Source organism: Oryx dammah, unplaced genomic scaffold (assembly GCF_014754425.2).
Source record: "Oryx dammah isolate SB20612 unplaced genomic scaffold, SCBI_Odam_1.1 HiC_scaffold_17, whole genome shotgun sequence".
NCBI lineage: Eukaryota > Metazoa > Chordata > Mammalia > Artiodactyla > Bovidae > Oryx > Oryx dammah.
Genome location: NW_024070201.1, coordinates 62,953,114 through 62,980,045, shown reverse-complemented (window position 1 = coordinate 62,980,045; position 26,932 = coordinate 62,953,114). Strand labels below are relative to the sequence as shown.

Sequence of the window (26,932 nt, the reverse complement as noted above, 5' to 3'; positions counted from 1 at the left end):
CAAAAAATTCTTCCCCCATTAAATGTCTATATTGCTTTCTTGTTTTTGCCTTTGCTCTTTCATTCCTCCTAATAATCCTTTCTTCCATTATGCCTGCCCTTCATTCCCCCCGCCTCTCTTTTTTTTTTATCTCTTGCTGTTGCTTCTGTACTGTCAGTCTCTTTTTTAAAGTTCAAATTGAAATACCAGAGTTAATCCCTGAGAAGCAGCTCTGTTTTCCCTGCCACCGCATTGCACAACTTGTGGTGTGGCTTTGTGCCACCATCACCTATGCAGCGAGATTTTACGTGGCCAAGGAACATCTTGTACAATGCCACTTTTTATCAAAACCAAATAGCATAACAATGCATACAGGGCTCCGTTCACATCAACCTCATAAGATTTCACTATGATAAAAACAATGAGGTTGAAATAGAAAATCCATCTTTGTTTGAAAAGAAATAGCTCTGGTGCCTCTCCCAGGCCTCCCTCAGAAGCCCCCCGCTGCTCCTTCATTCTCTCTCTTCCCCACCCTCTTGTCATTAAGTGCTTCTTTTGGCCTCCAACTGTTCAGGTTTCACCAGTCTGGTGACCTATTAGGATGAGGTTGCACCATACTGGGGTGGGGCTGGAGGGGAGGGAGGGAAAAGGCTTAAGCTGAAAGTCCCACTGAAGCTGGGTTTTACTCCCCGACTATCATGGTCCTCATAAGCCTGGCTGGGCAGGAAGGTCTTAGGGATGAGTATTCTCACTGTGGAGATCAGAACGAAGAAAGAGAAAGGAACATCTCCAGATGTAAGTAAGTTAGCTACAGCTGCTAGTTCGAGAGATGCCTGGCCTTGCTTGTCAGCTTAGAAATGTCCTTAGCCAAAGAACTCAGAGGAGAGGAACTGGCATCAAGAAGACACTGATTGGACAGCCCAAGAGCAATGACAGAGCCATGTTGTCATGGAGTAGACATGTCACAGTCTTGGGATTAGGGAGGCATGGTGAAGGACGCCCTTTCCCCTTCATGATCCCCTACAGAATACTTTCTAGCAATAGGGCTGAAAAGGACTGAAACCTCGCTTTGTCTTGACACAATCCTAACCTTAATCTAGATTAAGAGTCATAGGATCCCCAACAGGAAGGTTTTATGCTCTCTCCCTGAGCATGGAAGCAAGACCTTCAATGCTGGGTAGGTAGGAGAGTGGATGGAAACAGAGATGACTTGCTAAAGCCAATGAGAAGGATAATTCCTCAGTCGGAAAGTCCTTGCTCTCCCTCCTACAACATAGACTCAAGACTGAGCCTTCCCCCTACCTAGTTTGTGGATATCATTCATTCATGTCAGAAATAGTCATTAGATTTCTACTGTACATTAGCAGGGTTCTAAGGCTCTGAGGGTAACGAAATTTACACAAGACAGAGTCCTTGTTTCCACACAGAGGAAAAGGCATAAAATAAATACATACGTATGATAAAAACATAAATTCAGCTAGTGATAAGTGCTATGAAGTCCTTTTTTTTTCTCTCAAAAACAAGATATGAGAAATCAATGAGCACAGGAAATAGGCGGCCACTTTAAATTTAGGTGGACAGGCTGGCTTCTCTGAAAAGGTAACATTGAAATGAGACCCATGTTGGGAGAAAGAGGCAGGGGAAGAGCGTCTCAGACATAGGGACTAGCAGGTGCAAAGGCTCAGAGGTAGGTGCAGGTCTGGCAAGTTGGAGAAATGCAAAAAAGTCTCATTGAGTCTGGAACGAGAGACAGGGATATGGAGGGTGCACCAAGAGGTCATGGAGGCAGGGCCCATCTCCAGCCGACTTCCTGCTGCCTCTCTCCCCCAGCTATAAGTGCCTGGGTACATCCAATTCAAGTCTATCTGGGGCTGGATTGGAAAGTGATTCCTGCTGTGAGGGGGACCTTTTGAGAGCTCCACACGGCCTCCCCAGGAGAAAGCCAGCTCTCCACCTCTCCACTGCAGCCCCAAACACAGAGATTAGTGAAAGATTCTCTGAGTGTCAGCCCTTGGGTGTGAGACTTAAACTCTTAATTCCAAACCATTACAACATGGGTATCCGATTGCTGCTGATGACTTCAAATGGTTTGCTTGTGAGTGCCAGGAATTTTTTGTCAATGAAGGATTTCTCTCCCGGATTTGGTTTTGTGTGAGTCTGATGTTTGCCAAAACTCCAGCTTAATTAAAAACAAGCTAGATGATTGAGAGAGTCACTGAAAGGATATATGGGTGCTTGTGAGGAAAAGAATTAGTGTTAGCGTGGAAAAGAGAAGTGTGTGAATTAGAGGGCCAGAGAGGGAAGCTACTGACAGCGTGAGCTCTGGGTTTAAACCCTCTCCCTGGCCCTTGCAACTTATCATTTTTGGGCCTCAGTTTCCTCATCTGTAAACTGTGAAGAGTGATAGTACCTTTAGTTGTGGATGATTAAAGGCGTCAGTAACGTGAAGGGCTTAGAACAGTGCCTAGCAATTTACAAAGAGGCAATGATTGCCTGCTTTTTTGCTATAAGAGCAACATCACTGTGCTCCAAGGTCTGAATTCTCAGTGGCTTGGGTCAACCAGGTATGACAGTGGGACACTGAGGCTGACCGTAAGCTCAGGGCCTTATGTCTGCCTGTTAGTTCTATCTCTTTTTGGAATCATACCACATTCTCAATCCCAAAACATTCATCTCACAGACAAAGGTCTTTGGTCCCAGAAGGGAATAAATAAATTTAAAAATGTAAACAGGGCATCATAAATCCTTTTTTCCACTGGGGAAAAAACAAAACAAAACTCAAGGTCATAGTGGTGAGAGAGAGGTCCTTCTCCTGCCCCTGGTCAGGGAGCCCCTAGGCTTGACATAAGGACCCACTGGACAATCAAAAAATCTAGTCCCTAGAAAGGTGTGTCTAGGTCTGTGCTTTCAAACTTAAAAAAAAAAGTTTTTAAAATAATTGACCTTTTAAAATAAGTGAAATCTCACCAGGAACCCCAACACATTACGCCAAAAAAAGTGTTGAAGAGCTGTACCTTCTCAGCCCCTCCTTTCCCTCTGTGACTGTCCCTGAAGCAACTGTTGGAATATTTTGTTAAAAAAAAAAAAAATACAGGCTTAGCTGTCAAAAGCCTCGAAGAAAAGAAGTTTACATTAACTCCCTCAGTTACTCATCCTCGGGCACTTTTATATTAATTTATTTAATTTTTGAAAATCATTTGTGTACCTAGTTTTTTAAAAGTCAGTCTTAAAATGGAAAACAGCAGTTTCCACTCTAAGTCTTCTTGCCCTTGAGTTGTTCTCCCCAAAGGCAATGACTTTTAACCTTTCGAGCTGTTTCTTTGGAATTTACCTCTTTATCTTGAAATGACATGCTTATACTGCTGACTCTTGATTTTTTTAATCTCAGACATTTATCTTTTGACTTTCTATGATGAAAGATAAGCATCCAGCTCTTTACAACACTTTCCTTTAGCTCCTCCCATGTCCCTCCACAACACACACACTTGTCCTCCCCTATTCATTCACATAGAACAGCACCAGTTTTTCCTTAATCTAATATCAACTATTTACTTGATCACATCTATAAAAATATTGTTCACAGATGAGTCACATAATGTACCACGATTATATTTTTTCTCTTGTATATTTCTTCCTATAGTTACCTATTGACTCATCTTTCCTTTCTGGTTTTGTGTTCTCACGTAGAATTTAAAACGTCTCTCAATGAAATCAAAGTCATCTAAAAGGTTCAATGTTCTTTTGTTGGGAATGCGTCCCTTACAGAGACCCTTGGTCCCCCTCCCCTCTGAATTGGCTCCTTTGTCAGTCTGCTGTGCTGCTAGTATTTCAGCCTTTCTTTTATCATCATCCCAAGAATCCTCTGAGTCTTCCCTGTAACTCAAATGGTAAAGAATCTGATTGCAACACAGGAGACCTGGGCTCGATCCCTGGGTCAGGAAGATCCTCTGGAGAAGGAAATGGCAATCTACTCCTGTATTCTTGCCTGGAGAATCCTACGGACAGAGAAGCCTGGTGGGCTACAGTCTGTGGGATCGCAAAGAGTCGGACACAACTAAGTGACTAACACTTCTATTACTACAAGAATCCTCTGAACTCCCTTCTCGACTGGATCCCTGGAGATTGTATGTCTTGATTTACTCCCCCTTTGCAGTGAAACACATCCTCCTGTAGCTTCCAAAGAAATATGCTTGGGAAGTGACTTTTTGAGAACATGCATATCTGAAAATATTTTTACTATATGCTCACACAGTTTATAGTTGGCAGATCAATCATTTCCCTTGCTGTAAATTTGATGGCACTTGTTAGATCCATGTATTTTGCTCTTTGCCCAAAAGTTGAAGAATAGGTGTGTATTTAACTCCACATATGAGGCATGATCCTCCACCTGTCTTGTGAAAGGATTCCTGGAGACATAAATATCTGACTCTGAGTACATGACATGCCATCTGTCGCAAGACAAGGCAAGAGATAATTAACCCTGTCCTTCACCCACTGTCGCTGGCAAACACTTGTGGAAAAGTGCCTGCACTGTGTGCCAGGTACTGCGCTCAATGCTGGGACTTGTTTTGGTTTGGGATGATTAATTCATGTGTATTTATTTTGACAGGTTCACATGGAGGCCTCAGGCCATATAGCAACACTAAGACTTTTCTTTCAAGCTATTCTCCTCAACTAGGTCAGCTTCCCTTACTTTAGTCAGCAGACGCCAAACTCAATAGATGAGTCTGCCAAGAGAAGGGCACAGCAATGAATACTGGGCTCTTGCAGGTGTCCCTGGGCAAACAGCATAGAAGTCCTATTGTCTAGAGTTGAGGGGCTCTGAAGGCTCAGGAAAAGCTTACCTCACCTGCTCACACAAAGAATGTACCAGAACCTTTGCGCTATGCTCCAAGGGAAGTCAGTAGAGCTCCCAGAAAATGGCCCACTCCCCCGTCATGAGACTAACTGGAGGGGACCTCACAGCAGGAGAACAGTACAGAAGATAATATTACAGCAATAGCAACAATGACAACAACGATAATAATTGTTTTTATTTTGCTTATAAAGCCAGAGGGGAAATTCTGCTTTCATGTGGCTGTTTGGGACACTAACCCTGTGCTAGGGACTCAGTAACATTAAGATAGAATGCTCACATCTGCTTTGCTTCCCAGAGGCATTTTCCATTATCATTAAGTAAAACTACAAGAAAGGGATCCAAAGAAAATAAGAGCCACTGTGCTGAAAAAATACATTCCCTTTCTGACCCAACAGTATTACTCTAGGATTTATCCCTAGGAAATGATAAATGAAATGAAGTATCACTGTTAGAAACTATGATATAATGAAAGATGCAAGAAAAAATAAAATCTTAAAGATATTTACTGAAATACTGCTAGAAAATTAATACTGTTCAAAATAGCCTACATATTTCCCCAATTAAGGGCAGTGCCTTCACTCAGTGAAATACCATTCACCCATTAAAAAATATGTAAGAGAAACGTGTCCCTTGATGTAGAAAGATATTTATGACATATACTATTTTTATATATGTATATGTACATGAATACATATGTGTGTGTATGTAACTACATGTATTTCAAAAATATTGATAAAGAATATATCAGCAGTTAAGAGCAGTTATCTCTGGGTTGGTGGAGTAAACGTTGGTTGGGCTTTTTTCTTTCTTTCATTTCTTTTTTTTTTTTTTTTTTTGGTTTAGCTCTATTTTCCACAATGCTTTGCTCTGCAATTAAAAAAAATCCACCAAAAGGTATTTTGAGTATCTAGGATAAAAAAAGAAAGAAAGGGCTTCAGCAAACCAAGGGTAAACCTTGAAAGACGCTTTCCCCAGAGACACAATTTCCCAGCAGCTTCCTCTATGCATCCCTCACTCCTGCAGTCTATAGTTCAGTCGATAGTTTCTGTAGCACAGGCTTGAGCACACCTGGCTGCAGGTGGCCTGGAGGTTAACTGTTGGCTGTGGCCGCAAGGGTCCCAGCCACCCACGTAAGTTGGTGAGTCAGGGCTTGTTTTGTGCTGTTGCAAGAAGCATCCAAGCATCAAGCCGGGAGGTCACAGAGAGGTCGTCTCCCATCAAGAGCCCATACAGAGGTGCTGATCTGGTAGACAAAGCCTTTCCTTAGGGCAGATTCTGGAAACCACCCTACAGTCCCCAGCTGCATTTCACATGCCTTCCAATTAGCTTATGGCTTAGGTACAGCCACGCTCACATCCTCGAAACGTGGCACTATCTGCCCAAAATTAACTGCTCATTCTCAGAGCAAAACAATGACCATCACTCTCAGCTATAGATCACTTACTATGCACCAGACACCTTGCTAAACTTTCTGTACACATTGTTTCCTAGTTGTTATCGTTCTGCATGCTGGATGTTATTATATCTATTTTCTCAACAGCAGAAATTGAACTCTCTGATTTGTCTGCCCTTCCCATGAAGGAACAGAACCAGAATTTGAGTTAGGTCTGTAGACTTCTCATACAAAAGACTGCTTTTCCACCATTCTGACAGCAAACATATACTGCTTTGTGGGTGACTCTATTGTGTTTAGTCATGTCAGGAGCTATGTGTCTCTTCCTTTGGGTCCCACAGAGTGCCCAGCAATGGACTAGAGCATTGTGGATGAGAGAAACTGAAGTTTCAGTCTAGCGAAATCAGGTTTAGGGAAACTCGTAACTGCTAATCTTCCACCTTGCTCCGTTCTCTGCCCCAGCATCTCTCAGCAATCTTGGAGTAGGAGCTATACTCCTAAATGCCTGTGGTCATATTAAACATTCTTCCAGTGCTTGAGGTCATTCTTGGGCAGCAGCGGAGGAGGGCACCAAGATCTTCTCTGGCTGTTTCCTTATCCCCTTGTTCTGCCTTATCATCCATGTTTCTCCACCGCAGTCTTCAAGCCCAAGCTGTCTTTTGTTGTTCATCATTCCCACATTTCAGGCTGCGTCCCCACTGTGTCTGCCAGCTAGATTGCCTGACAGTGAGGAGATAATAAAGAGTTGTTGAGTCAGTGAATACACCATGAGTGGATGAGTGAATGCCTTCCCCTTGATCTAGTTAAGTCCTGCCCTTCCTCCAAGGTCGGGCTCCAGTCCCACCATCTCTGTGAAGCCTTTCCTCCATTGCCCTGGGCCTCAGAGCGAACTCTTCACTCACAGTACTTGGAACATGTGCAGTCGTGACACTAGTGTGACTCAGCATGTGCTGTCTCATACATATAAGGTGTCTGTGTGTCCTGCTTTAGTGAATATATGGTGCTATTCAATGATTTTGGAGCCAGAGAGACTTGGCTTCCAGTTTCGGTTCCACCTGTGTGACCTGGTAAACTTGGCTTCATCTCTCAGGCTCAGTTTCTGAACCTATTAAAAAGGGACAATGCCCACCTTCTAAACTGCCATGAAAGGAAACTAAGAAGTGCCCTTTCTCAGAATGCCAAAGAGTCAAATGACAAAATAATATGTAGAGCATAATCGTACTCTCTTAAAAATAGGCGTTTCTTTTTGTAGGCTTACTTGCAAGTGTTTTGTGAGAGAATGTATGTGTAAGGTCTGAAAGAACACACACTAAACTACTAACATATACAGTTAATCCCATCATGACATTCAGAAAACGAAGATCATGGCATCTGGTCCCATCACTTCATGGGAAATAGATGGGGAAACAGTAGAAACAGTGTCAGACTTTATTTTTTTGGGCTCCAAAATCACTGCAGATGGTGACCGCAGCCATGAAATTAAAAGACGCTTACTCCTTGGAAGAAAAGTTATGACCAACCTAGATAGTATATTCAAGAGCAGAGATATTACTTTGCCAACTAAGGCCCGCCTAGTCAAGGCTATGGTTTTTCTTGTGGTCATGTATGGATGTGAGAGTTGGACGGTGAAGAAAGCTGAGCGCCAAAGAATTGATGCTTTTGAACTCTGGTGTTGGAGAAGACTCTTGAGGGTCCCTTGGACTGCAAGGAGATCCAACCAGTGCATTCTGAAGGAGATCAACCCTGGGATTTCTTTGGAAGGAATGATGCTAAAGCTGAAGCTCCAGTACTTTGGCCACCTCATGCGAAGAGTTGACTCATTGGAAAAGATTCTGATGCTGGGAGAGATTGGGGGCAGGAGGAGAAGGGGACGACAGAGGATGAGATGGCTGGATGGCATCACGGACTCGATGGACATGAGTCTGAGTGAACTCCGGGAGATGGTGATGGACAGGGAGGCCTGGCGTGCTGCAATTCATGGGGTCGCAAAGAGTCGGACACGACTGAGCGACTGAACTGAACTGAACTGAACTGACCAAATGGTATAATAGCATTTGTTCATACTATGTAATATAGTATAATAGTTATTTGTGCAAATATTTATTTCCCTCCCAACAAATAGTAACAATCTGAAAGGCAGAAACTGATTTTATCCATTAGGATGCTAAATTATGCAATGGTAACTTCAAACTCTCAGATGCTGAAACAGCAAGGTTATTTTTCTGCTTCTGTTGCATGTCCATTGTGGGCTTGGCTGGCTCTAAACATCAAAATCTCTAAGGGATGCAAGCTGCCAGACCACTGCCATCTTACCAGGTAGCACATGAAGGGAAAAGAGAGAGGGACAAAGTGTTTGCTTAGACTTCTTGGCCACTCTGAACTTTAAGGAAGCACAAAGATGCAATCTTCCCATGTGTCTGGAAGGAGGTAGCATCCAGGGTTATCTGTGGAGTAGCCAGCTGACTCACCTGCTGGCAACTTCTCGTCTCTAAACTTGGGATGATGCCTGGCCCATTGTGGTCACTCGGGTAGTACAGAAGATAATGCAATGCCATAGAATTCAGGTGCTCTTTGAGGCTCTGGACAAAAATATAAAAATGGATAAGACCTCCAATTTAATAAAAGATTAGTGAGAGAAAATATACATGCTCAAGCAATTACAGTGGGTATGGTGACACACATGCTCTTATAAAATCATAACACCTTAGAAAAGTATATTAGTTTTCCATGGCTGCTATAACAACACATTTAGCAGCTTAAAATAGCACAAATGTGTTAGTTTACGGTTCTGTAGGTCAGACTTCTAACACAGGTCTCACTAAACCGAAACCAAGGTATTGGCCGGATGCATTCCTTTCTGGACGGTCTTGAGTTCATTTCCTGCTTATTCAGTTTGCTGACAGAATTTAGTTCCTTGGGGCTGTAGGACTGCCGCACCATCTTTTGTTGGCTGTCAGCTGAGGGCTCTTTTCAGTTCCTAGAGGCTACTACATTCTTTGGCTCGTAGGCCCCTTCTTCCATCTTCAAAGCCAGCAAAGTGGTGGGTCTAGTCCTTCTTGCTTTGTGTCTATACATCCCACTTTCCTGATTTTCTCTTCTACAGTTTTTAAAAACTTTTTGTCTTATATTGGAGGATAGCTGATTAGCATTGTTAAGATAGTTTCAGATGTACAGCAGAGTGATTCAGTTATACCTGTGTGTGCATGCTCAGTCGCTTCAGTCAAGTCTAACTCTGTGTTGTAGCCTGCCAGGCTCCTCCTTCAGTGGGATTCTCCAGGCAAGAATACTGGAGTGGGTTGCTGGCCCTCCTCCAGGGGATCTTCCCATTTCAGAGATCAAACCAGCGTCTCCTACATCTCCTGCATTGCAGGTAGTTTCTTTACCCACTGAGCCACCTGGGTAGACCCCTAGTTATACCTATACATACATCTATTCTTTTTCAGATTCTTTTCCCATTTAGGTTGTTACATAATATTGAGGAGTGTTCTTTGTGCTCTACAGTAGGTCCTTGTTGGTCATCCATTTTAAATACAACAGTATGTACATGTCCAACCTAAACTCCCTAACTAACCCTTACACTCACTCTTCTCTCTCTTCTGCTTTTAAAGACATGGTGATCAGATGGAGATGACCCAGATATCTCAGGACAATCACCACATCTCAAAGTCTTTAATCATAACTGTATCTACAGAGTCCCTTTTGCCATGCAAGGTGTCTTATTCGGTGGTTCCAAGGAACAGGGCATGGATGTCTTTGGAGAACTATTTTTCTGCTTCCCACAGGGAGTTTTAAAAACTATATATACATAAATATAAATTGTATATATATGCATATGTACATGTATATATATTTAATTATAACTTAATATATTTTGTGGTGGTGGATTCCAGGCTGAGGGTCAAGCACACACAAAGAGAACAGTGAGTCTGTGCCTGTTGTGTTCAAGGAACCAAAAGTGGGTGCCTGCAGTAAAGGAGTGACACCTCAGGAGACACAGGGCAGGACAGAAAGGTGAAGCAGACTTGACTGGCTGACTTGCTAGAAAAAGTGCACGGGAGCTGTGAAATCAGACAGACCTGGGTTTGAGGCTCAACTCTACCACTTAGCTGTTTGATAATGAGCAAAGTGACTTAACCTCTGTGAACCTCAACTCCTAAACTGTGAAAAGAAGCTGCTAACAACAGTGCCTATTTCATAGGGTTGTTCAGAGGCTTATTTATGATAACATTTAAGGTGTTTAAAATTTAATGAAGGGTCCCATTGTTAATATTACCAGCCATGTCTTTCCTGGCTGTGGTTGGGTCACCTGCCCTGAAGGGCAGAGTCTGGGGGAACCAGACAGGTGGGCTGCAGGAGAATTCTTCCCAGCCTCCTCTCCTACCTCTAAAGCCAACTCCATGGATTGCATGGATGACTTTCCCACTCATCAGATGCGCTTATTGTACCTTAAGGAGAGAGCCTGCTTCTACAAAAACTCTCTCTTTGTATGCTCTGAACTTGCCCTGATACTGTGGTTAACCATGATGGACAAAAAGCTGGTTCCAAGACCAAACCTCAAACAAAATCATGTTCCTGTATCCTCAAAGGGGTCTTAGGCACCTCTTCAATGCCCAGATACTTTTACCAATTCATTCTTCTATGATCCAAGGCAGTGAGCTTGATGTGTCCAGATCTTCTTTCTTAAGTCTAAAAATTCTGGGCCCTAAATATAGACGGGGATGTCACAGATAATTGAACTCTGGACAAATGTTCAGAACCCATCTTCAGAGAAGTGGGGAAGGAATAAATTGGCTTTTGTGTATGTATGTATGTGTATGTAAAGGGAGCAAATGTACTTTGCAGAATTATTGATTTTGATACACTTTGTAATTCTAAGCTAAAGAGCAAGTGAAAGAGGAAAAACACATGTAGCAGAATTAACAGTGAGTGCCCAATTCTGAATTTTTTCTGCAAGGCTATAGCTCATATGTGGTGGTGGTGGTGGTTTGCTAAATGAACAGAACAGGGTTTTGAGCCCAAACCACCCCGGATGATGCAGGAGGCAGGTGAGAGCAAAGCCTTTAATCCTTGCTACCCACACCCTCTGCCCCACGGTGAAGGATGACTTTTTTCATCCTAACAATGTAATAAATAATCATCTTAGAAGATACAGGTTACTAAACAAGAAAAAATTTACGTACTGACCTACCTCCTAGATAAATCACAATATTTTACAATATCCTTTCCATTTTATTTACACACAAATACTTTTCAATTTTACCAAAATAGAATGACTTTCCATATGCTATCTTGAGAACATGAATATTCATTAAGCAGGAGGTGACCTGTATGTCACCTCCTGAACCCTAGTTTCCTGCTCTGTAACTCAAGGGTATTTGTAAACTAGTACTACAATGCTGAAGCTGAGACTCCAGTACTTTGGCCACCTCATGCGAAGAGTTGACTCATTGGAAAAGACTTTGATGCTGGGAGGGATTGGGGGCAGGAGGAGAAGGGGACGACCGAGGATGAGATGGCTGGATGGCATCACAGACTCAATGGACATGAGTCTGAGTGAACTCCGGGAGTTGGTGATGGACAGGGAGGCCTGGCGTGCTGCAATTCATGGGGTCGCAAAGAGTCGGAGACGACTGAGCGACTGAACTGAACTGAACTGAACTACAAATATAAACATAGTCAATACATGTTAACAATGATCATATCATAAACAAAAATCATAACTATTATTGTCTTGCTTAATCATTACAGAAACTCTGCCAAATTATTACAGAAAAAACAGAGACTTGGAGAATTGTCATGTAATCAACCTATATGAGTTGGAAGTGGTGAATTTATAAAAACCCAAATTTATTTGATCCACAACCCAAAGTCAGTGCTTCCTTAAAAGATGAAAAAGAAGAGAGAGCAAATATTCCACAGATTTTTTTTAGTCTGGGATAAGACAGTTTGCTTCAGAATCTTCTTTCATCAGCTCATAGCCAATTTTTTCCACCCAGATTAATTGCTCCAAATCTTTCATTTGGAGAAGGATCTGCAAGAAAATCACAACTATTCAAGATGGCTTTTCCAAACTGTAGTCACCTCCACTTTTGCCTGGTTCTCTTGACTTCTAGCTTTGGTCGATTCCTTTTTGATATTAATAACTTCAGCACAAATAATAGATCTTCCAGCAACAACTCAGTTCCCCCTCAACCCCTTGTAAATGCTGTGGAATTAAGAATTGAGCCCTTGTAACTTCTAAGCTCCTCATTAGAACACAAAGTTGAGAACAGATTTAAATTAAATTCAACTATCATTGTCATCCCTCTGCAGTTCATTAGATTTCATTTGTTGGGTTCCCACAGGCCTCCTGGCTAGAAAGACTTGGGCAGGTGTCACCCTTGCTGCCCTGCCTCACACACAGATACACGTGCATGTGTGCATGAGCACACACAAAGACACACACACCAGTGCACACACTGAACCACTGTGAATCAGGTGTCTGAGTCTCCCCAAATCTGGCACCTCACGCTGGGCTGGTCCAGATCATACCAGGTAGAGGTCGGCTTGGCACACAGCTTGGCTGTCTGCGGGATGTAGATTCAGATGGAATTAATTAAGGTTAAGGGAGACCCAGTTTCCAGCTCTTAATTAATGTGTGGCACCCGCATCCAAGTGTGCTGCTCCTCTTAGACCAAGACCAAGTCCAAGCAAGACAAGGGGCATGAGGCCGCACCAGGACCAAATTCATGTTTACATGGCCTGTGGGACTGTGTGAGGAACTTCTGCACAGAGAGCTCCATTGCTAACGTGGTTTGTCTACTGATGCTGACAAATGCCTGGAGTTCTGCCATGAGAACTTCATTCCTGTGGATGAAAGCTTTGGAGTAGCAGAATATCATCTGTTAAAATGCACATACTAGGACTTCCCTGGCAGTCCAGTGGTTAAAACTTCACAATCCCAATGCAGTAAGCACAGGTTCAATCCCTGGGAGGGGAACTAAGATCCCCACATGCCCCACAACATGGCCTAAATAAATAAATAAAAGAAGATGCACATACCTGTGGGGGAATAATGTAAGGCTTATTAACCAGTAATGCATTCGTGTAAATTATTGCATTGGATGGCCTCATTATTTAACATGGCCCTCGAGGCATCAGGACACAGAAGTTTGAATGGAAGGCTTTACCAGGATAACTGGAAAGGGGAGTTAGACGGTAGGAGAGCATCAGGCCCTGGGGAGGAAGGTATGAGAGCACGGCTGACTTCATAAACTTGATTTCCACTGGCTGGTGGGGTGACTGAGCTGCAGACACTGCTGGGTGACCTTCGGCAGATCCATGGCCTGTCTTGGTGACTAAGCCACACCCTGAAGGTGATTGAGGTGACCTACAGCTCCAGGCAGCTGGGTGAAGAATTAATTAATGACTATGAAAGGGACCTGAAAACACCAGGTTCTTCGACATGCAAGGCATGATTATTAAGTCATTAGGAGGACTGGCTAATTATTATTTCAAAAGTTGCTAGTGGAAGGGGCAACTACCTATTGCACTCCATGGGAAAAACTTTTGAGAAGGCTATGGGAGAAGACGGAAGGGATACAGGTGTAGCCCTCACCACTTGCTCTCAGCCTATGATGGAAAACTGGTCTTTCTGCATCCAGAGTAACCAGATTGTGGTACCATGTTGGTATGTATTAGGATGTATGAGGACCAGCAGTCTGCAATGAGTTTTCTAGACTTCTGGTTTGGCTGTTGGTCTTTTCACCACCATCCTCCCTGGCAATTAGTTCTCCCAGGAATTAGGAATACCAAGCACTAACAGGAGGAACTGGTCCTAGCAACTCACACCCACCGTCCTTTTTTGGATGGCCCAGGTGGTAGGTGTGACCAAGTACTCCAGAGACCAGACAGGGAGGTGGAGCCCAAGAAAGGTGTGGTTACACTCAGCCACTAAAGGGATGTAGGATCTTGTGCCAGTTATTTCCTTAAACTTCTGCATTTCACCTTCTTCTTCTACAAAATGGGGTCAAACGCCCCATCTTACTTCCCTTCTCTGAGGACTGATATGAAGACCAAATGGGACAACAGATACAAAAGTTCTTCATGAAGCATAAAATCCCATCTTTGTAACTGGTCTTTAATATCAATGTCTGAAACTGTACCTATTTATTCCAGAAGCTGTATCAAACTTTACTTGGAGATTGAGACGTCTTTAAGTTTGACATGATGAATGAAGAAGATGCCTCAGGGGTATCATGTGAAGTTTTATTTGATCCACTGAATCTCACCCAACTCTCTGCCATGAGCACCTAAAATTTTGAGCACTTATCAGTTTTTCATTGAAGGATTTTCCCTCTTGAAGGTTCATCTTTAAAATGTTCATCTTTAACAACAAGATGGAGGAGGAGTGGAAGAATCCATGTTTATCTTCTGATGCGTTCATGTTTAGTCGTGTCCGACTCTTTGAGATCTTGTGGACTGTAGCCTGCCAGGCTTCTCTGTCCATGGGATTCTCTAGGCAAGAATACTGGAGTGAGTTGCCATGCCCTCCTCCAGGGGACCTTCCCAACCCAGGGATCGAACCTGTGTCTCTTATGTTTCTTGCATTGGCAAGTGAGTTCTTTACCACTAGCACCACCTAGGAAGTCCCTATCTATTGATAGATAAATACAAATTGGTTCATCACATGAGCCAGTTTTCCACCATGACCCTGACATATGGGACTTGGGGTCTGTAACTTTTAATGAATGGGAAGAAGAGCTCAAGGAAACAGCAACCACAGAACAGCAAGAATGCTTGGTGCCCAAAAGGTTCAGAGAGGAGAATCCTATAAAGAGAAGGATGAAAAATAGAAACATGTATTGCTAATACTATTAAGACTTTTGTATATGGAGTGAGGGGTGGGAAGGAGGTTCAAGAGGGAGGGGACATATATATACTTATAGTTGATTCATGTTGTTGTACAGCAGAAACCAACACAACATTGTGAATCAATTGTCCTACAATTAAAAATAAAATTTAAAACAAAGCAAAAGACTTCTGTATAACCCTTTAGATTGGAGCCTTTGTGCATATTTTCTCTCCAAATCCTCACAGGAATCTGGTACATTATTATTAATATTTCCTTTCTAGGATTATTTCCTTTTTAGAATTTCTTTTTATTATTTCCTTGGAGAAGGAAATGGCAACCCACTCCAGTACTCTTACCTGGGAAATCCCATGGATGGAGGAGCCTGGTAGGCTACAATCCATGGGATCACGAAGAGTCGGACACGACTGAGCAACTTCACTTTTCACTTTCTTTAGTAGAATAAACTAAGATCTAGAAGCTTAAATGACAGATCCAATACATGGTGGAGACAGGACTCAGATGCAGGTCCTGAGTCCCTAAGTCTGTGCTTTTCCACCACATTCTTCTCATGCCTACACTTCACATTTTACCTGGAGAGAATCTCTTTTCTAAGTTCAATTTTCCTAGCCCTAAAGATTTTATCTGTCCTCCTCTTAGAGAATGACTGAGACATTGGGAATGTTCTGTAAGTAGCTGTCTCCTTTCTTTTCCTTTCCCTTTTAGTAGGTCATGTCCAATCTGTTCAGTGGAGGAATAATGATAGTAGTTGACATCCATGGAACATTACTATGTGCTGGGTGTTTTGTCTGTAGTATATCTAATTCTCAGCACAATCTTTAAGATAGGTCTCATATCCTCAGTCTATAGAGGCACAGACCAAGACTTCCAGAGTATAAATGGCTTGCCCAAGGTCAAAACAGCTTACCAAGTAGCACTCATGTTAAAGAACTCACTTGCTGATGCAGGAGGTGTAAGTGAGGCATGTTTGATCCCTGGGTCAGGAAGATCCCCTGAAGAAGAAAGTGGAAACTCACTCCAGTATTCTTGCCTGGAGAATCCCATGGACAGAAGAGCCTGGCAGGCTGCAGTCCACAAGGTTGCAAAGAGTCAGACATGAGCATGCAGCAAACAGGAGGGCCAGGATTCAAGCCCCGTCTGCCAGTCCTTAAAGCCCATGTAAGAGGCATTGTCACCAGTACACAAAAGCTATCAGTTGGTATCTTTTTCCTTTTTTAAAAAACTGTCTGTTCTCAAATTTCTATGAAAGCTAAACCCTTAGAAGCCACTTTTACTTATAAATACTTCTATCCATGTTTCAGCGGGGCCCATGAGCAAGATCATGGCATCCAGTCCCATCACTTCATGGCAAATAGATGGGGAAACAGTGGAAACAGTGGCTGACTTTATTTTTCTGGGCTCCAAAATCACTGCAGATGGTGATTGCAGCCATGAAATTAAAAGACACTTACTTCTTGGAAAGAAAGTTATGACCAACCTAAGTAACACGTTAAAAAGCAGAGACATTACTTTGCGAGCAAAGGCCCGTCTAGTCAAGGCTATGGTTTTTCCAGTAGTTATGTATGGATGTGAGAGTTGAACTATAAAGAAAGCTGAAGAATTGATGCTTTTGAACTGTGGTGTCGGAGAAGACTCTTGAGAGTCCCTTGGACTGCAAGGAGATCCAACCAGTCCATCTTAAAGGAAATCAGTCCTGGGTGTTCATTGAAAAGACTAATGTTGAAGCTGAAACTCCAATACTTTGGCCACCTGATTCAAAGAGCTGACTCATTTGAAAAGACCCTGATGCTGGGAAAGATTGAGGGCAGGAGGAGAAGGGGACGACAGAGGATGAGATGGTTGGATGGCATCACTGACTCAACGGACATGGGTTTGGGTGGACTCTGGGAGTTGGTGATGGACAGGGAGGCCTGGCATGCAGTTCATGGGGTCACAAAGAGTCGGACATGTCTGAGCAACTGAACTGAACTGATGAGCAAGACTTTCTCTATGTTATACATCTAGAAGCAACATTTGTGTTTCCTCTAGTGAAGGGCATTTTCATCTTTACTAGTTAAAGTGGTATCAACTGAGATAGCTACTCTGAGAGACTGTGAAAAAAAAAGAGAGAAAAATTGCTTGCTCTACTTTCCAATCCAAGTTAGCTTTGTGAAAGTTTTTATTTTTCCCAGTCTACTAGAGTAAAATGGTGTCTCAGTGTGGTTTTCATCTGTATTTTCCTGATGACTGATAAGACTGAGTGACTTTTCATGGATTTTGGCCATCGTGTTGCCTCTTCAGTAAAACCCCTATGCATAGTTTCCAATTCTACTGTTGGATCATTTATTTTCTTGATTTGTGCAAGCTCTTTATATATGAGATAATCTGGCTACCAATTATTTGTGGATTATATGTATAGCATATATTTTTTTCTCATTTTGTGGCTGGCATTTCACTTTATTATGCCCTTCAGTGAACATATTTTACTTTTAATTTATTAAATTAATATATTTTAAAAGGTTTTGCTTTTTTTGTCTAATTTAAGACATCCTCTGCTACTCTGAAATTATATAATATTATTTATATGTTATCTTAAAATTTTTTTAAATACTTGAAAACAGCAATGTTTTTTAATGTTCTCATTAATTTTAGTAATTTATTAGTAAATGCTTTGGGGTTTTCTGGGAGACAAAGATTTTGTTGTTGTTGTTTAGTCACTAAATTGTGTCCAACTCTTTTTTGACTCCATGGACTGTAGCCCACCAGGCTCCTCTGTCCATGAGTTTCCCAGGCAAGAATACTGTAGTGGGTTGCCATTTCCTTCTCCAGGGTATCTTCAAAATCTAGAGACTGAACCTGTGTCTCCCACATCTCCTGCTTGGCAGGCAGGTTCTTTACTGCTGAGTCACCAGGGAAGCCCAGACAATTATATCATTGACTAGTAGTAATATTTGTGTTTCTGTCTTTCAATACTTATATATTTTTTTAATTTGCTTTTCCTGACCTACCATCTTGTAAGGACCTCCAGCAGAAGGTTCATTAGAAGTGGTGATGATGGGCTGCCTTGTCTTGTTCTTGATTTTACCATTATATAGAATCTAGGTTGTAGATTTAATTTGATAAACTTTTTTTAGGATAAGGAATTTGCTTGTGGACTAAATTTAATAAGATATTTTTACATGACTATGTGTTAAATTTTACCTATTCTTGTTCAGTATCTATTAAAGATATAAGTTCTTTTTTAATCTTTTAATGTGGTGAATTATATTGTTTTCCTAATGTTAAATCGAAGAGTTGACTCATTGGAAAAGACTCTGATGCTGGGAAGGATTGGGGGCAGGAGGAGAAGGGGACGACAGAGGATAAGATGGCTGGATGGCATCACCGACTCGATGAACGTGAGTCTGAGTGAACTCCGGGGGTTGGTGATGGACAGGGAGGCCTGGCGTGCTGCGATTCACCGGGTTGCAAAGAGTCGGACACGACTGAGCGACTAAACTGAACTGAACTGAACTGAATGTTAGATCAGCTTTGCATTCATGGTATAGAGTCATGTCATTTTTATTCATGTGATTTACTAAAATACTGCCTCCATGCTGAGTGAAATTAGCTGTACTTCTCTTTCTCATACTGCATGTACCTGGTTTTGGTATTAATTGTTATACCAGATTCATAAAATCAATTGATGAGTATTGCTTCTTAGCCTACACCCTAAAAGAATTTACACAAGAACTAAAATGATGGGTTCCTTGAATATGTTTGATAGAATTTCTTGTAAAACCATCTGTATCAAAAAAAATTTTTTTTGGGGGGGGGGTAAAATTTTAACTCCTGATTTGTTATCATTAATGGTCACAGAGCAGTTCAGATCTGTAATTTCTTCATAAATGATTTTGTTGATCTGTGTTCTTTGGTATTTATAATTTTGGTCCATTCTGTCTATAATTTCAACTTTGTCTTATCATCATCATAGCTTTTGCTGCATCTCAGTTTGAAAAAATTTATTTCTAACTTTTTTTAAGGTCTTCTTCCTTATTTTTTTTAACCCCTGTTGTCTTTTCTAACTCCTAGATTCTTTGAAGTTTACTACAGCCTGTTTATTTAACTTATATGCAGAGTACATCATGAGAAATGCTGTGTTGGAAGAAGCACAAGCTGGAATCAAGATTGCTGGAAGAAATATCAAGAACCTCAGATATGCAGATGACACCACCCTTATGGCAGAAAGTGAAGAGGAACTCAAAAGCCTCTTGATGAAAGTGAAAGAGGAGAGTGAAAAAGTTGGCTGAAAGCTCAACATTCAGAAAACTAAGATCATGGCATCTGGTCCCATCACTTCATGGGAAATAGATGGGGAAACAGTGGAAACAGTGTCAGACTTTATTTTTCTGGGCTCCAAAATCACTGTAGATGGTGACTGCAGCCATGAAATTAAAAGACGCTTACTCCTTGGAAGAAAAGTTATGACCAATCTAGATAGCATATTGAAAAGCAGAGACATTACTTTGCCAACAAAAGTCCGTCTAGTAAAGGCTATGGTTTTTCCAGTGGTCATGTATGGATGTGAGAGTTGGACTGTGAAGAAAGCTGAACGCCGAAGAATTGATGCTTTTGAACTGTGGTGTTGGAGAAGACTCTTGAGAGTCCCTTGGACGGCAAGGAGATCCAACCAGTCCATTCTGAAGGAGATCAGTCCTGGGTGTTCTTTGGAAGGACTGATGCTAAAGCTGAAACTCCAATACTTTGGCCACCTCATGCAAAGAGTTGATTCATTGGAAAAGACTGTGATGCTGGGAGGGATTGGGGGCAGGAGTAAAAGGGGACGACAGAGGATGAGATGGCTGGATGGCATCACCGACTCAATGGACGTGAGTTTGAGTGAACTCTGGGAGTTGATGATGGACAGGGAGGCCTGGCGTGCTGTGATTCATGGGGTCGCAAAGAGTCGGACACGACTGAGCGACTGAACTGAACTGAACTGACAGCGATTTTAGCTATTAATTTCTTTATATTTATCCTGCTTGTAATTCATTGAAATTGAGCTCTCTGAATCTAATTGGTTTGTTTCTTAAAATATGGAAAAATTTAAATTCTCAATATCTTCTTAATATTGCTTTCTACAAATCTTTCTATTCTCTAGTACAGCAACTCCAGTTAGCTATGTTAGCTTTTGCCAATGTTTCACTAACCCAGTTTCCCCTTTCATCCTTTTGTGTCTCTATACCTTTTTTCATATTTTCCACATCTTGATCTCTGAAGGCTATTTACAGCTTACTGACCAGAGATGTATTAATATGTCCTTTGTTACCCAAACCTTGTGGACCAGAGACATTTCAATATTCACCTACATAGTAAATTGCCAACCAAAGGCAATTATTTCTGAAAAAAATCCCCCAGTCAATGTGTTAAGACAATTTCTTTAGATCTGTCTTTAATTCTATAAGGATTTTGACTCATTGCTATTTTCTTAATTTCTAGAAGTTCTATTTTATTGTTATCCAAATCTGCCTGCTCATCATATTCATTCATCCAATTTAAAATATTTTAATTAATTTTTATAGTTGCTTTACAGTGTTGTATTAGTTTCTGCTGTACAGCCAAATCAGTTATACATACATATATATCCACTCTTTTTTAGATTTCCTTCCCATTTAGGTCACTGCACAGCATTGAGTAGATTTCAGGGTGCTATACAGTAGGTTTTCATTAGTTATCTATTTTATATATAGTAGTGTGTTTAAGTCAATCCCAATTTCCCAATTTATCCCACCCCCCTTCCCCTCTTAGTATCCATAAGTTTGTTCTCTATATCTGTGACTGTATTTCTGCTTTGCAAATAAGTTTGTCTCTACCATTCATCATGCTTTTAATATTTAATTTTTACTCAGTATGAGCCAAGCATGGGTCTATTTCTCATTTATTGTGGCTTGTTCTCTCATGTATATAGGAAGTTTTATTTACACCATATTAAAACATTACCTATGGGTGTTCTTTGTGTTTGGGTTTAAATGGCAGTCCACCACAGAAGATTAGTATTTTCTCCTGCCGGTTACTTGAGAGAATGAACTCAGGAACTACTTTTGATATTTGGTTTGAAGTGTTTTTGTAAACACACAGGTAGTATGAATTTGAATCCAAGTTCATATGATGACTTACTTATGAATAGAAACTCTTGGAGGAAGCAGTTTTTCTCTTTACTCAGAGTCATAGCTGAAACACACCTTGCTCCTTGCCAACCTGCTTACTGGGTAGATCCTGTTTTCCTAGATATTGTTTCTCTGAGGGAGTGGCCCTCTTGGGGTCCTGATTTTATATAGCAATCTGTATTCTGACTCCTACTCTGAGCAGTCTCAAGTCCTATCTTTCTCCTCATGTGTTATAAGGATAGTTGTCAAGAACAAACAAAACACTTTAGGTTATAAGTTGTTGGAGAAGCTGCCAGATTTAGTGCTTAACTCTCTGGGACTGTATTGCAACTTTGGATTTAGCCTCGAGGGATTCTTTTCTCGAAAAATCTGCTAGATTGCTTTAAATTTTTTTTACTTTACCTTTTATCTAGCATTTTTCATTTTTCCCCTCCTTTATTTTTCTTTTCTTTCTTTTTTTTTTTTTTTTTGTCAGAAGGATTTTACACTATCCAGTCCTCTATATTTCTGGAAATAGAAATCTCCATAACATATTCCCATCTCCTTCTCAGATGGAGAACCCTCACTTATCGTTTAATTTCTCACTGAGATGTCATCTCTTCTGGGTAACATTCACTGTCTCTCTGTCTCTTTCTCTCTCTCTCCCCCTCCAAAAGCAGAATAAATGAGCCCATTGTCTGTGTTCTCAAATACTTGGAATATACATCTCATAAAGATCTCCCACATTTTTTATTATACTGATTTGCTTATCTGCTTCCTCCTACTGTTCTGCAAGATCCTGGCAGAGTGTTTTAATGATCATTTTACGTTCGGTATTTAACACAATGCTGGACACAAAATAAACATTCGAATGGATATTTATTTGAGTGTTAATAAAGAAATAAACAAAAGATCTTTATTTACCAAATGAAGTCCAGACTCATTAGCATGTCATTCAGGTACCTCCACTGCAACCCATGCTTCCAGCCTTATTATTCAATTAATGCATTATTAATGAGTGCATCTATTCTCTATTAACTCATTCATTCATACATTTACTCATTATACAAGTACTTTTTGAGTGCCTATTATAGGCAAGACTCCATGCCCAGAAGTGGGAATATCTTCATGATCTCAGTCTTTGTGGAATATGTTAGCAAAGGGGAGCAAATATTAATAAGTGATTACATGACACTTAATTACATTGTGATAAATGTTATGAAGGAGAGATAAGAGCCCTACAAGATAATGAAATGTGATGTGCATATGGGAAGAGCATCCCAGGTGGGAAGGCTCTGAAACAAGAAAGCACCTGGTGAATATACCCATTGCTACCTCTCACTGGCTCTGCAAAAGCAGCAAAGGACCAATCCTTGTTCTCTGAACAGCTCCACAGTAATATTTGGGCTCAACTTGTTCCCTCTGCCTCATCTGTCCTTATCACTCATTTATCCCCCTCCACCTCTATCTGTCAACATATTGGGATCCTACTTCTTTCCCAAAGGTTTTGTTCCTGAGTCCTCCCTTGGTCTGGAAATGATTTTACTGCTCCTTGTTCCCACTTGGTATCTCCAGTTATGGTGTTTATCTTATAATTCAGTTATCTATGTATGCAAACTACATGAGGGCAAGCAATATGTTTTATTCAGCTTGATGGGTTTGTGCTTGGTAAAATCTCAATTTGGCCACAGTTTACTTCTGTGGCAAGATTATAACCAGATTGTGCCAGACCAGAAACCGCAATAACGTCAGAAAAGAACTTCAAACTGGTTTACCAACAGAAGAGTTTTTTTAAAAACCAACCATGCCAAACCACAAGTTCACAGCGTTTTGGACAGGTAGCCAAGACCAAGACCTTTTCAAGCTTCCTTAGCACTATGAACCCACTGATCTGGCATGAAATTTAAAAAAACCCCAAACTATGATTTGGTCATGTTGAATAACACCAACTATCCAGCTCTGCAGGCAAGGAGTTAGTGTGAAATGGTTAACTTTCCCCTGCTCCTTCCATAAGGAATAGATACCAAGTGCTATCTGCCCCAACCATGCTGGGTTGGAGGGCAAGGTATCTTGGCTGGGTGTACACTTAGGTAAAATCAAAGCAAAATTTAAAATGAAGACCAACACACCATATTTTTAAATATTTAAAATTTGTAAATTATAATCATACACAGTTAATTAAAATATGTTCGATCCTCCTACCTTGACAAATAAACCCTGAGAACAACGTAGAAGACTATGTGCAAGTGTGGAATTCTCCAGCACTTTGCAACATGGTGCTCAAGAAAAGCCGGTCCCTACTGTTTTCAGCAATCCACTCCAATACTCTTGCCTGGAAAATCCCATGGACAGAGAAGCATGGTAGGTACAGTCCATGGGGTTGCAAAGAGTCGGACACGACTGAGCGACTTCACTCACTCACTCACTGTTTTCCAGGACCCCTTCTCCCCCTGACTGCATCCTACACCAAGAGTGTCTTGCATACACATAAATGTAAACATCCTAGCCCACGCATTCAAGCTGCACCATACTTCTCACAAAGTAGTGCCCATTGACTAACTCTCCCAAGTGCAGAGTTTATCCTCAGGAACAGTCCTTACTAAGGAAGAAGGCTGGGCAATCCCCAGAAGCAAATTCAAGACCTCTTGAACAGGGAATTATTGGGTCTAGAAGCATGGTCTTGAAGGAAGGATATAGGCTTCATGTGAACACTTTTCTTTGGTCTCATGGACCAGGTGCCCTAGCCAGACAAAGGCCAGAGTAAAGTCTTCCAAAGGGTAGGGCCTGGGTCAGGAACCCCTCTTACTTGCAACTAAGGGTCAATACCATAGAAAGTGACTATGATCTAGGTACTAACAGTGGTAACAAAGAGGAAGGCAGTTGCCAACACTTCAAGGTTGGATACACAGGTAAAACCATGACCAGTGTATCTTAAAATATCTTCTATATTTACATTAACACCTCAGATGATCTCATTCAGTTTTATGAATTTCAGTATCACCTCTATGCAAAGCAAAGCCATCATAGCTACACTATAAGAATTGATACAGGAAGTTTATCAAGTGGAAGCACAGTGAAACTAGAAGAAAAGTTGGATCTACTTTAAAGAATGAAGAGAAATGAAAACTAAAACCAAAGCCCAAGAAGTATAAATAGTAAAACAGTATTAGTGATAAAATTAAATCTTAAAAAAAATCATTTAACCCAAAATAAGGCAAGACAAAGGAAAAGAGAAAAAGAGGAACAAAGACACATGGCATAAATATAAATCACAGGATACTAGATTTAAACATACCAAATTGATAATGATACTAAATGTAACTGGTCTAATCACTTGACTTAAAATGCAGAGTCTTTCAAAATAGATAAGAAGGTAAGACATAACTAAACTATGTCTAAAGAAACATAATTTAAATAATAATTTAAATAAAATAAATAATTTAAATAAAAAGACACAGGTAAATTAAAATGCCAGAAAGTGGTACATCATGAAGTACCAAGCAAAAGATATCTGGAATGGCTATATTTTTATCAAACAAAAGAGAATTTGCAATAAAGAATATTCAGTCAGTTCAGTGGCTCAGTCACGTGCAACTCTTTGTGACCCCATGGACTGCAGCACGCCAGGCTTCCTTGTCCATCACCAACTCCTGGACGCTACTCAAACTCACGTCCATCATGTCAGTGATGCCATCCAACCATCTCATCCTCTGTCATCCCCTTCTCCTCCTCCCTTCAATCCTTCCCAGCATCAGGGTCTTTTCTAATGAATTGGTTCTTCGCATCAGGTGGCCAAAGTATTGGAGTTTCAGCTTCAGCATCAGTCCTTCCAATGAATATTCAGGACTGATTTCCTTTAGGATGGACTGGTTGGATCTCCTTGCTGTCCAAGGGACTCTCAAGAGTCTTCTCCAACACCAGTTCAAAAGCATCAATTCTTTGGTGCTCAGCTTTCTTTATAGTCCAACTCTCAAATCCATACATGACTACTTGAAAAACCATAGTTTTGACCACATGGATCTTTGTTGGCAAAGTAATGTCTCTGCTTTTTAATATGCTGTCTAGGTTGGTCATAGCTTTTCTTCCAAGGAGCAAGCATCTTTTAATTTCATGGCTGCAGTCACCATCTGTGGTGATTTTGGAGCCTCAAAAAATAAAGTCCCTCACCGTTTTCATTGTTTCTTTCATCTATTTCCCATGAAGTGATGGGACCAGATGCCATGATCTTAGTTTTCTGAAGAGATTTAAGCCAACTTTTTCACTCTCCTCTTTCATTTTCATCAAGAGGCTCTTTAGTTCTTCATTTTCTGCCATAAGTGTGGTGTCACCTCCATATCTGAGATTACTGATATTTCTCCCAGCAATCTTGATTCCAGCTTGTGCTTCATCCAGTCCAGCATTTCTCATGTTGTACTCTATATATAAGTTAAATAAGCAGGGTGACCATATACAGCCTTGACATACTCCTTTCCCAATTTGGAACCCGTCTGTTGCTCCATGTCCAGTTCTAACTGTTGCTTCTTGACCTGCATACAGATTTCTCAGGAGGCAGGTCAGGTGGCTGGTATTCCCATCTCTTTAGGAATTTTCCACAGTTTGCTGTGATCCACACAGTCAAAGGCTTTGGCGTCAATAAAGCAAAAGTAGATGTTTTTCTAGACCTCTCTTGCTTTTTGATGATCCAGCAGATGTTGACAATTTGATCTCTGGTTCCTCTGCCTTTTCTAAAACCAACTTGAACATCTGGAAGTTCATAAGTCACATACTGTTGAAGCCTGACTTGGAGAATTTTGAGCATTACTTTTGCAAGCATGTGAGATGAGTGCTTAAACAACTATTGTATGGAGGAAAGGTAATTTGTCAATGAAGACAACTTTAATGAGTTTCTTGAAGCGGTCCTGAGCCTTCCATTCAAACAGACAATACTCCTGACACCACCATTAATTGAAGTTCTTCAGATTACTGATCAGTTCAGTTCAGTTCAGTCGCTCAGTCGTGTCCGACTCTTTGCGACCCCATGAATCGCAGCACACCAGGCCTCCCTGTCCATCACCATCTCCCGGAGTTCACTCAGACTCACGGATAGTAGGACTGAAATACATGCAAAGTTGCCAAGAATGCAGTAACTCTGAGCAGCTCCATGAAAAAGAAGAGTCAATGAAGGAAGTCCTCTAACAGAAAAAGAAAATCTAGAACATGCTACCACCTCAGTTACCGATTCTGATTCATCTGTAGCAGTCACAGTACTAGAGGCAGACAGTTGTGACTAAGTTGCATGCTTACAAAAAGAGGCTCTTGATGTCTCTCAAATGCTGTTTGCAAAGTCTCAGCAATCTAAGTTAGAAAAGGAACCTGAATCTATAAAAGACAAAAATGCTGTTGATGCAAATGAAAAAAAAGATAATTTAAAAGAACCAGTAATAACTGAAGAGAAAGAATTGGATGGAAATTATCCATCTTCATTAGTGAACAAAACCGCAGTTCACAATACACCTGGTTTTGACCACTAATGTAGACCTATGTGCAAGACAATAGTGATCAGGAAGCTTCCATAACTCTCTTATCCCTATCTATCAGAGGGCAGACAGAATGAAAACCACAATCACAGAAAACTAACCAAACTGATCATATGGACCACAGCCTTGTCTAGCCTAATGAAACTATGAGCCAGGCTGTTTACGGCTTGGGCCACCGAAGTTGGATGGGTCATGGCAGAGAGTTCTGATAAAAAGTGGTCCACTGGAGAA

At 41.1% G+C, this 26,932-nt stretch overlaps 1 pseudogene; it reads left to right on the top strand.

Annotated features, from left to right (window-relative positions):
- Positions 1–677: 677 nt before the first annotated feature.
- LOC120875962 lies at positions 678–26,695 on the top strand (annotated as a pseudogene).
- Positions 26,696–26,932: the final 237 nt, after the last annotated feature.